Raw genomic sequence first — 10,019 nt, forward strand, 5'->3', positions numbered from 1 at the left:
TGTAACTCTTAAGAACTTTCTCATTATTAGGGCAGTTGGAAGGCATCTTTTTCTGAGATTTGATCCCACATGTCCAACTGCCTGCTAGACTTTTCACCGTGTCATTCTCAGCATGTCAAAAATCAAACTCTTCACCTCCCTTCCAAACCATCCCCTCCCCCAATTTCCTTAATAGTCCAGCCATCCTCCCAATCAGCCAGACTTCAAACCCCAGGACATCTCAGACTCCTCCTCCTCCATCTTTCCCATGTAATAAATCATTGTGTCCTCATTCACATAGTCATTGCTCTAGGTCAGTCCTTTCTCATTACCCAACTCAAACTACTCCTCTAGTTTTATCTCCTACTATTCTTTCACATACCCTCCATGCCAATAAATTGTCCTACTCCTGTAACATCCACCCCATACCAGTCTTATATCTGCCTCCTGCTCTTATTAATAATAATAGCATTAACTCATGTCTCTACAGCATTTTAAGTTTTGAAAAGCACTTTCCTCAAAACAAATCTGTGAGGTAGGAAATACAAGTACTAATCTCTGTTTTACCCGATAGGAGAGTGAAGCTCAGGCTTACCCATGGTCATATAGCTAAGAAGTGTTGGAACCAGGGTTTGAAGTCAGGTCTCCTAACCCTTTACTCTCATGCTCTTTTCATTACCATTCCAGTTACCTCACATTCAACTGAGACCCTTCCTCTTCACCTGGTTAGGTTGAACCCATCAACACTTAAATCCTGACACCTCTGTAAAGACTTCCAGGAACCACTTCCACCCACAGAAACATCCCTTCACTGAACTCCTATAGTACTTACTATCTGTGAAACAGAAAATCATTTCATTTTCTTGAGACTCTGTTTCTCCATTATAAAATGGGTATGACATTCCTTCTTAGGGAGGAACGGGCAATATTTATCCTACATGAAATAGAAAGAAATCCTACACCCAGTGAACAGATGTTCTGCTGCTCCACTGCTGTTACATTCTATGATCAGTAGTACTTTGTGCATTTGATCCTAGGAAATTAAGGAGCTTTTCTATCTTCCAGTCAGCAATCTAAATATTATGAATTAGTCATTTGAGAATAAAACAGAAAAATGTTGCTTTGGTCAATGGTAAATCAAAGATAACCTTACTCTTTCCCTCTTTCCCTCTCTCTCCCTGCCGCCCCTGTCTCTGTCTCTGTCTTTCTCTCTCTGCCTCTCTGTCCTTCTCCCTCTTTTTGGAAGTTCGTGGCATAGTTTTGGACATTTGTCTTTGGCATAACTACCCTCTTTTATGCTTCTTTCTCCTTCCTGTCTGGGTACCCAATGTCCCAACCTACGAGCCAGGAGAAAGTTGATAAAATGGATTTCCCAAAATCTGAGCATGAATTAGGTGTGGCAACTGAGCTCTCTGTTTAAAGAGGATTTATATCTTAACAGAAAGGCCTGGAGAAGGCAATACTTAACCAGAAGAATGAGCACTATTGGTAAGCAGGATTTAAGCTTCAAGACACTTGGACTTTCCTGCTTTGCCCTTAAAAAGCTCTACCCAATCCACTTCTATTCTTTGAAATAACTCCTTCTAATTATGGATTTCATTTAGGACACTCTCTAATGTTTGCAATGTTCTGAGCTTGATGCAATCAGCACAATATCATTTGCAAATGAGAGCATCTGGAGGGTTTCCCTGTGTGTATGAAATCCATCTGGATTCTTCACTGAACTTCCTCCAAGACAGTGATAAATACTTTAGATGAGCATTGTCGTATCTGGCTCTTTGGTAAGTGTCTGAGGCTGGATTTGAACTCATGAAGATGAATTTTCCTGACTCCAGGCCTGGTGCTCTATCCATTGTGCCACCTAGCTGCCCTTTAATAAGCGTACAATTCCCTGTTTTATTTCTTACTTGATACTGATAATCAGAAAGAATTTGAAAAAAAAAAGTTGTCTTTGTGGTGGAGTAGTAAATAAAGAGTGTTGGACTTGGAATTGGGAAGACCCGAGATAGAATCCTGACAAATACACGCTGTGTGACCATGGACAAGTTGCTTAACCTCTCTCAGCCTCAGTTTCCTCAGCTGTAAAATAAGGATCATTATGGTACCTGCCTCACAGGGTGGTTGGGAGCATTAAATGAGATAATATATGGAAAACACTCAGCAATCCTTAAAGCACTGCAGAGATGGTAGCTATTGTTATTATTATTGTCTTGTATAATTTTAACATATGTGAAACACCTTGTTGGAGAAGAGCTTTTAAATTAGCATTTTGCTTTGCCAACTAAAATGCTTTTGTATAGTCAACAAACAGTAAGCATACTGAAATCTTGTATGCTATGCCCCCTCAGTCAATATTGTCCATCTAAAAAGATGTCTTGCAGACATTTGCGATAACTACTTATACCCTTGGAAATAAGGAAAGTTGAATGGGAAAACAGGCATATGAGTTGGTTAATTATTGGTAATTTCTCAATTGCTTGTGATTTCCTCCCCATCCCAAGCATCTAGTAACCTACCTCTTTCAGATATCTTAAGAACCAGTTCCTCAACATCCTCAAAATCACTTCCAGTGTAAACCTTCTCTGTCTATACTTGAGCAGCATTCTTCCCATCTTTGTTTACTTGGACATTTTGCTTACTTAGGCATTTCTATTTCTTCAAGCAGCACATTATAATTATGATGTTGAAGTCCATAGTCACTGATGGAGAAAAGAGTTTGTCATGGAAATTTTGACAGATCTTTTACATTTTTTTTGTCCTTATTCCAGTATCATCCTTAAATGTTTTTAGAATGATCTAACTCCACTGCGCATGTTGCCAAGCTCTGTATAAACTCTCTTTCTCTCTCCTCCTTTTTGCTGTTTTATGAGGCACTACTGCTCTTCTACTATCCTCCTCTATATGATTTTATTAACAAGTGTATGTTCTAAACTCAGTGTTGGTATTGGCTGTCATCTTTCTCCATTTGGCAAAGATATTAAGCTGCTTAAGGTGGTCTCTCTAAGAAATATTTGTAGTCAATGTCAATGTCTATACTTTTATCCATTTCTTATTTTTTGACTTCAATAGTTTATTTAAATCAGTCAAGCTGGAGGTATTTCAGTTGCATACCATACCTTCTCATTTCCATATCTTTTCATTTTCACCAGGAAGTACTGATTTTAACCTTTGCTTTCACAAGCTGATAGTTTGACTATGAATAATAGATAGTTGATTAATATGTGAACTCCTACTTCAGTAACCAAGCTATTTCCTGTTTTTCCTATCTGTTAGAATATCAATTTCTTTTTTTTTTTTGGATGTTATTGGGGGCTTGTCATGGGTAAGACTGGCATAGAAAGTCAATGCTGGAAGGGATCTTTGAGATAGTCTAGTCCAGCCCCTCCCATTTTATGTTAGTTTTTGAAAAGTTGTACTGATGCCTTTTGTTTTTATGCTGTAATTGTCTCCCAATATGCCATTCCTCCATCACTGAACACTTTTTGTAAAGGGGGCTGGGGCGGAGGGAGGAGGAAGAAATAAGCGTGTTTTAATCACCTGCTATGTGCCAGGCACTGCGCTAAGTGCTTTACAGATATTATCTCATTTGATCCTCACAGCAATCTTGCAAAGTAGGTGCTATTATTATCCCCATTTTACAGTTGAGGAAACTGAGGGAGAGATGATCTCTCAGAAGTGAAGCCTCCTCAGGGGATCAATGGTTCTTGTTAATAGTTCTTGATTGTTGCTTTCAAAAATCTCCCCTGCTCAGACCCTGTTTTTAAGTACTTAGTGGAAAGAATAGCTCTGCCCCCAACCTGAACTGCTTGCCCTTGAAAAGCTTCCCATCTTTTCTTGCCTCTGGGCAAACTTGCATCTCCATGAATAGATTGTACCCCCTGAAAGCCCAGCCAATGGGATAAGGGGAAAGGGGTTAGGCAGGAGGAGCTGGAGTTACTCTGTACCAAACTCCTACTCTCCTGGCCAGCAATGGCGACCAGGGGCAGTACCCTTTCTCATGAGAAAGCAATAAACTCCTATCTGCTTTCAAGATATCTAAGTCTTTGTTTTTAATTTTGAGTCATTTTGAGTATGGGTCCCTATCCCACACACCATGGTCACATAGTTAGTAAGTTACTGAAGCTGAATTTAATTTTGTCTTTCTGATGCCAGGCCCAGCACCCTATCCCCTGTGTCACTTAGCTGCCCACCTACCAACATAGTGATAGAATGAGGCAGTATTCAAATAGATAGAAGCTGACCACATTCCCCTCCCATAAGCATCTTCTCTCTGCATCCAATATTGGTCATTATAATCAGTTTAGTGAATGACTTAGCTATTCTCAGCAATATAATGATGCAAGACAATTTCAAAGGATTTCTGATGAGAAATTCTATCCATCCCCAGAGAAAGAAATGATGGACTCTGAATACAGATTGAAGCATACTTTTTTTGTGTGTGTTTTTTAACTTTGGTTTATGTTTCATTTATAACATGACTAATATGGAAATATGTTTTGCATGACTACACATGTATCATCTATATCAAATTGCTTGCCTTCTCAATGAGGGGGGTGGGGGAGGGTGAGAGAATTTGGAACTCGTTTTCAAAAAACGAATGTTGAAAATTATTTTTACTTGTAGTTGGGGGAAAATAAAATACTAAACAAATAAATAATCAGTTTAGCTTCGTTTTAGTTTTTTTTTTTTTTTTACCATCATCTCTCCCACCTTTATTTGACAGCAAAAGAAACTGAGATTAAGAGTTTAAGTGACTCGCCCATGGTAACAAAGCCAGTAAGCAGCAGAACTGAATCCCTGGGTGGAGCCTATATGATTCAAGCCTCTGAACATGTGGGGCTCTTTCCACTAAATTCATCTAATACTTATCATATGCTGTTTGGCACTTTGGGGCATATATTCAAGTGTATGAGTATCATCATCCTATCTAAATTGCTGTAAGAACTCTATGTCTTTATGCTCCCACATGCCAGGCCCAGGCCTCTGTACACAACAGGTGACCAATACCCATTAGTCGGTTTATTAATCAATACACTTTCCCCTTTACCCACACCTAGCCATCTGCGTCAATGCAGACTACAAAGAGGAATGTACAAAGGGGCAAGCATCATTGGGTCAATAAACATTTATTAAGCACCTTTTAAATGCCAGACTCTGTGTTAAGCCCTGGAGATACAAGTACAAGCAGAAAAAGAAAAATGATCCCTGCCCTCAAGGAGCTTACAATCCATAAGGGGGAGATACACAAAAGGAAGCATAACAGGGAGTAAGAGGGAGAAGGCAGCCAGTGAAGAAGCTTGATGGAGAAGTATAAGAAAGCCCAAAACAGTGCAGAGCCAGGTAAAAAATGAAGAGTTGGCTGGTCTGGGGTTCCTCCTTAAATGGAACAAAATATGGCATAGGGAACAGAGCACTGGAATTAGAGTCAGAAACAGCTGGGTTCAAATTCTGTCGTAGGCACTTCCTGGTTGTATCTTCCTGGAAAGGCACTTCAACTCGCTTTGCCTCAGTTTTCTCATCTATAAAATGAGAGGTAGTTGTGATGGCCTTCTAAGGTCCTTTCCAGCTCCAAACTGTGAGAGATGACCTCTCAGAAGTGAAGCCTCCTCAGGGAATCAATGGTTCTTGTTAATATTTCTTGATTGTTGCTTTCAAAACCCAGACCCCTGTTTTTTTAAATGCTTAGCAGAAAGAATAACCCCTGCCCCCAACCTGAACTGTTTGCCCTTGCGAAAACTTCCCGTCCTTTCTTGTCTCTGGGCAAACTTGTGTAACTACCTTTGTTCTAGATTTCCGTGAAAAGATTGCGCCCCCTGAAAGCCCAGCCAATGGGATAAGAGGAATGGGGTTAGGGAGGAGCTCGAGTTAGGGTATAAATAAGCCTTTACTTCTGTAAGGAACTTGTACTCTCCTGGCCCACAATGGCAACTAAGGGGGTACCCTTTCTCATGAGAAAGCAATAAACTCCTTTCTACTTTCAAGGTATCTAAGTCTTTGTTTTTATTTTTGAGTAAGTGGTCTCTGTCCCACACAAAACCCATGATTCTTATTCTTGCTTCTGATAAAACAACTCAAAGACCAAGCCTCTGTGGGGTTGAGGATTGGAGGTACTGTATTTGTGGCCACAAAACTGCATTGTTACTCATCAAATCATAGGGAAAATCAAAAAATGTTATAGAAATGAGGAGGGTGCTTGCTTCGGCAGCACATATATTCCAATAAAATTGGAACTATACAGAGAAGATTAGCATGGCCCCTGCACAAGGATGACACACAAATTCGTGAAGCATTTTTTGGATGCGAAGCACAAGACTGGATGGAGCAGCTCCAAGAGCTCTCACTGCGACAGCCCACCTCATTCACAGACACCTCAAGATATTAACAGAACTTCAGAAATGGCTACTCAGCATTGGAGAAAAGAACAGCTCCCAGTCTGAAGAAGATTGTGTGGAGAGATGGAAAGAAGTGGAGAGCATCCTGAAGAAGAACTCAGGCTGGATCTGGGTCCAGCAGCCTAAAAACGTCCCCCCAGAGGACTTTCTTTTTAAGCACCCAAAGCACTCTGCCACTCTCAGCATGAGAAACACGAGTGTCATGAAGAAGGGGGGCATCTTCTCGGCAGAGTTCTTGAAGGTTTGTCTCCCGTCCCTGCTGCTCTCTCACTTTCTCGCCATTGGGTTGGGGATCTATACTGGAAGATGTCTCACCATCTTCACCAGCACTTTCTAGGGCAGTGGGGCCAGGAGTTTCACTGAACAGCAGGCTACCGTCTGAGCGTGCAGAATGGTTACTGGAGGAAGTCTGTCCCCATCCATCTGTGATGGCTCCTGTGATTTGAGTTCATTTGTTGGGTAAATGTCGTGTTCCTAGTTCAGTAGAATGGGAGGATAGATATCTGTATTCATACCAGGGCCTCAGTGTAAGGAGCAGGTCAGACTGATTCACCTTTCCTCTTTGTAGGCTTGGCCCTGGAGTTCTCTGATGATGATTTTTCCTATCCCAAACCTGAGGCTTCCTGGACTTCCATGAAATCCCAAAACTTCCAAGTTCCCCTAAACAGTGGCTATTCCTTCGAACAAGTGAGTCCGGTCATTATTAAAAGCATTAGGTTTTTAAAAAAAGAAAGAAAGAAAGAAGGAGGAGGAATATAGGATTTCAGAATATAAACTATAAAACACAGACCCTCAGAATTGGGGAGGGACCTTAGAGATCATGGAGTCTAGTACCTTCATTTTAAATATGGGGAAACTGAGGCCAAGACAGAGAATATGACTTGGAAGCAGCTAAAATAAAAAAAAAAAGGAGCATTTGAAAGAGAGAAGCAGATTAAGAAACATCTCTAGGGTCAGTCCCAGGCCAGTATGGAGGAGGGGTTGCCGTGTACTGGACGTGTCCCAAGCCTCTGGTCAGAGAGTTCCTTTCACCTTCTGTCTGCTGACCACATGTGCCACATTGTTTTCTTTCTCCTGCCTCTCAGTGTCCCATCTTCTCTCCACTGACTCCTCTTGGTCACCATCTATTTCTCTATCTGTCCACAATAATTCTTCAGAAGCAGCACTGCTGGTTCTTCCCCCCTCTCCCCCCAAACCCATGGTGTTAACTTGTGAAGATAAAGGCTTAATAAACAAGACAAAACATAACCAAAAAATGCTGGAGTTTCCAGCAGTTCCCTCACTGCCTGCTCCTGCATCAGGCAGGCCAGAGGCAGCTTTGGCCTCCTCCATGGCCATGTGTCTATATACAGAATTGGAATCCACTAGTCAATGATTCACTTGCTCATTCATTCACTTATTCATTCATGCATTAATCATTCACTCACTTTTTCATTCCATCTTTCATTTATTTGTCCCACTGCAAGGCTTTACTAAACTCTTCCAGTGAGCTCAGCCCTCTCCTAGGTCTTGTGGGGAGCCATAGGCCAACCTCAGCTTCCAGCTCTCAAAGCTTTTCCTACTGATGAGTTTTCAAAGAGCACATCACTATTCCCACCAATCATGCTGTGTAAGGTTGACCCCTCCTCCAGGTGCCCACTGACCTATAAGTCGCTTGTTTCCAATTCTTGCCCAGTCACTTATCACCCATAGAGATATACTCAAAAATTTCACAAAGATACTATTAGGCCTCATCCCAAGTGCATTTGGAATTGGAGAACCTTTGTTCAAATCTGAGCTCTGCTGTGTGACCCTGGGCAAGTCACTTAACTCCGATTATCTAAAAAAAAAAAAAAGAAAGAACAAATCCCAGCTCTGATATTTACTAGCTCTGTGACCAGAGAAGAGTCATTTCTCCTTCTGGGCTAAGCTTCCTCTCCAGTAAGGTGAGGCAATTGGACACAATTATATCCAAGGTTCTGCTAAGCTCAGACTCTATGAACCTATGATGCTAGAGTGCTATAATTCAGATAGGGAGATGTGGGAGTGGTCTGGGAGGTCTTCACAGGGTTATAAAGCTTAATCTGGTCTCAAAGGTAGGCTGAGGAAAGAGAGAGGGTATCCTGGGAAGAGGAAACAGTATACAAAGGCTTGAAGGCATGTTTGAGGAAAAGGAAGGCTACAGTAGAAAGAATTACTATATTTGGAGTCAGATGAATTAAATTCACAACCTGACCCTGTTAACTTTTTATCTGTGTTGTTTTGAACAAATTGTTTCATTTCTTTGGTTCTTGATTTCCTTAACTTTCAATTGAGGTGGGTTCTAAGGTCCCTTATACCTTTAAATCCTATGAAAAATGAAGGGGGAGTAGGTTCATAGCATATAGAGGGAGAATGAGAGCATCTAATCCAGCCTCAATTTGTAGATTGGGTAGAAAAAGAGTTTCAGTTAATTGCCCAAAGTCACCCAGGTAGTGAATGGCAGAGCCTAGACTCCAACCCAAGTCTTCTGACCTCAAGCTCAGGGCTCTTTCTACTATACAACTAACTAGTTTGATCAGAATGTAGAGATACATGTAGTAGAGCAGAGAGACATGATACCAGCAAAGAGACATTAACATCAGATGTTTGGATTTCTTAGTTGACTGAGTGACCTGCCCATCCAAGGCATAAATTCAGGGCTGTGCAGTCATCATGCAAGCCTTACCTGGCCAATGACTTCAGCCCACTGTCTTGGTGTCCAGGGAAAGGCTTTTCCCAGAGCACAATGGTGTCAGGATTCACAGTCCCCACAGAGAGGAATAATGGAGCCCATCAAAGTTTCATTGAAACTAAAGGAGCAGGAAGTCCTGCTTCCACTCCCCCTCTTTCCCCCCAAGATGCTGGGGGCTTAGGATGGCTGGGTTTTTCAGGCCCCATACTCTAAACCTTTTGGCAACCTTCCTGCCTCCTCCTAAGTGGCCAACAATAAACTCTCCAAGAAAGACATTAAACTTTGCAAATCCCGGAGCAGAGAAGCAGGACAGCTGGAAGCCAGTGGTGATACATGAGACCTGCATCAGATCCTGACCTAGTGCTGGGGCTAAGTTCCCCAAAGCACACAAACCCAACAGCAGAGCCCAGATTGTGTTTCACTGAGGCAAAACTTCCTTCTAGATGTGTTTCCCTCCTCCCCGACCTGACTCAACATCTGAAGGAGGAAGAGCAGGAGAGCTTAATGGATTTCTGGACACCAGCTGGCCTTCCCTGGCCCTCTCATAAATCTCACATGGCCTTATGCGAATCAGCCTTGGGCCACTACCATCTAAACAAGAAGCCATTATGAGGTAGTGGGAGGCAGAAAGAGGACTATGTTAGAAATCAGGACATGGTCCCCACCCAAAGCACCAGTCTCAAGTCTTGTATTAGCCTTGTTTGGGAAATTGAAGGCCTATTTCCAGACATGCCTTTCAACACTTCCCTAGAAGAAACAAACCTTTGAATTAACCATCTAAATATCTCTATATCCTCTATTTAGAATCTTAGGATCTTCTCTCCTTACCTTTGATTAAGCCCTTTAAAGCTGGCAAAGTGTTTTTCCTTGAGTGACCCTGTGAGGTGGATAGAGCAAGGATTATTAGCCCAAGATAATTATTACAAGTCCTTCATCTACCCTGTCAGGCTGGCTAT

At 41.8% G+C, this 10,019-nt stretch overlaps 1 non-coding gene across 1 annotated transcript; it reads left to right on the forward strand.

Annotated features, from left to right (window-relative positions):
• The first annotated feature begins 6,168 nt into the window (after nucleotides 1–6,168).
• Nucleotides 6,169–6,274, forward strand: LOC144456120 (U6 spliceosomal RNA). The gene has a single exon (XR_013485021.1). It is a non-coding gene; the product is annotated as a U6 spliceosomal RNA (small nuclear RNA).
• The last annotated feature ends 3,745 nt before the right edge of the window (nucleotides 6,275–10,019 follow it).

Source organism: Phascolarctos cinereus, unplaced genomic scaffold (assembly GCF_003287225.1).
Source record: "Phascolarctos cinereus isolate Bilbo 61053 unplaced genomic scaffold, phaCin_HiC Scaffold_2;HRSCAF=192, whole genome shotgun sequence".
NCBI classification, from domain to species: domain Eukaryota; kingdom Metazoa; phylum Chordata; class Mammalia; order Diprotodontia; family Phascolarctidae; genus Phascolarctos; species Phascolarctos cinereus.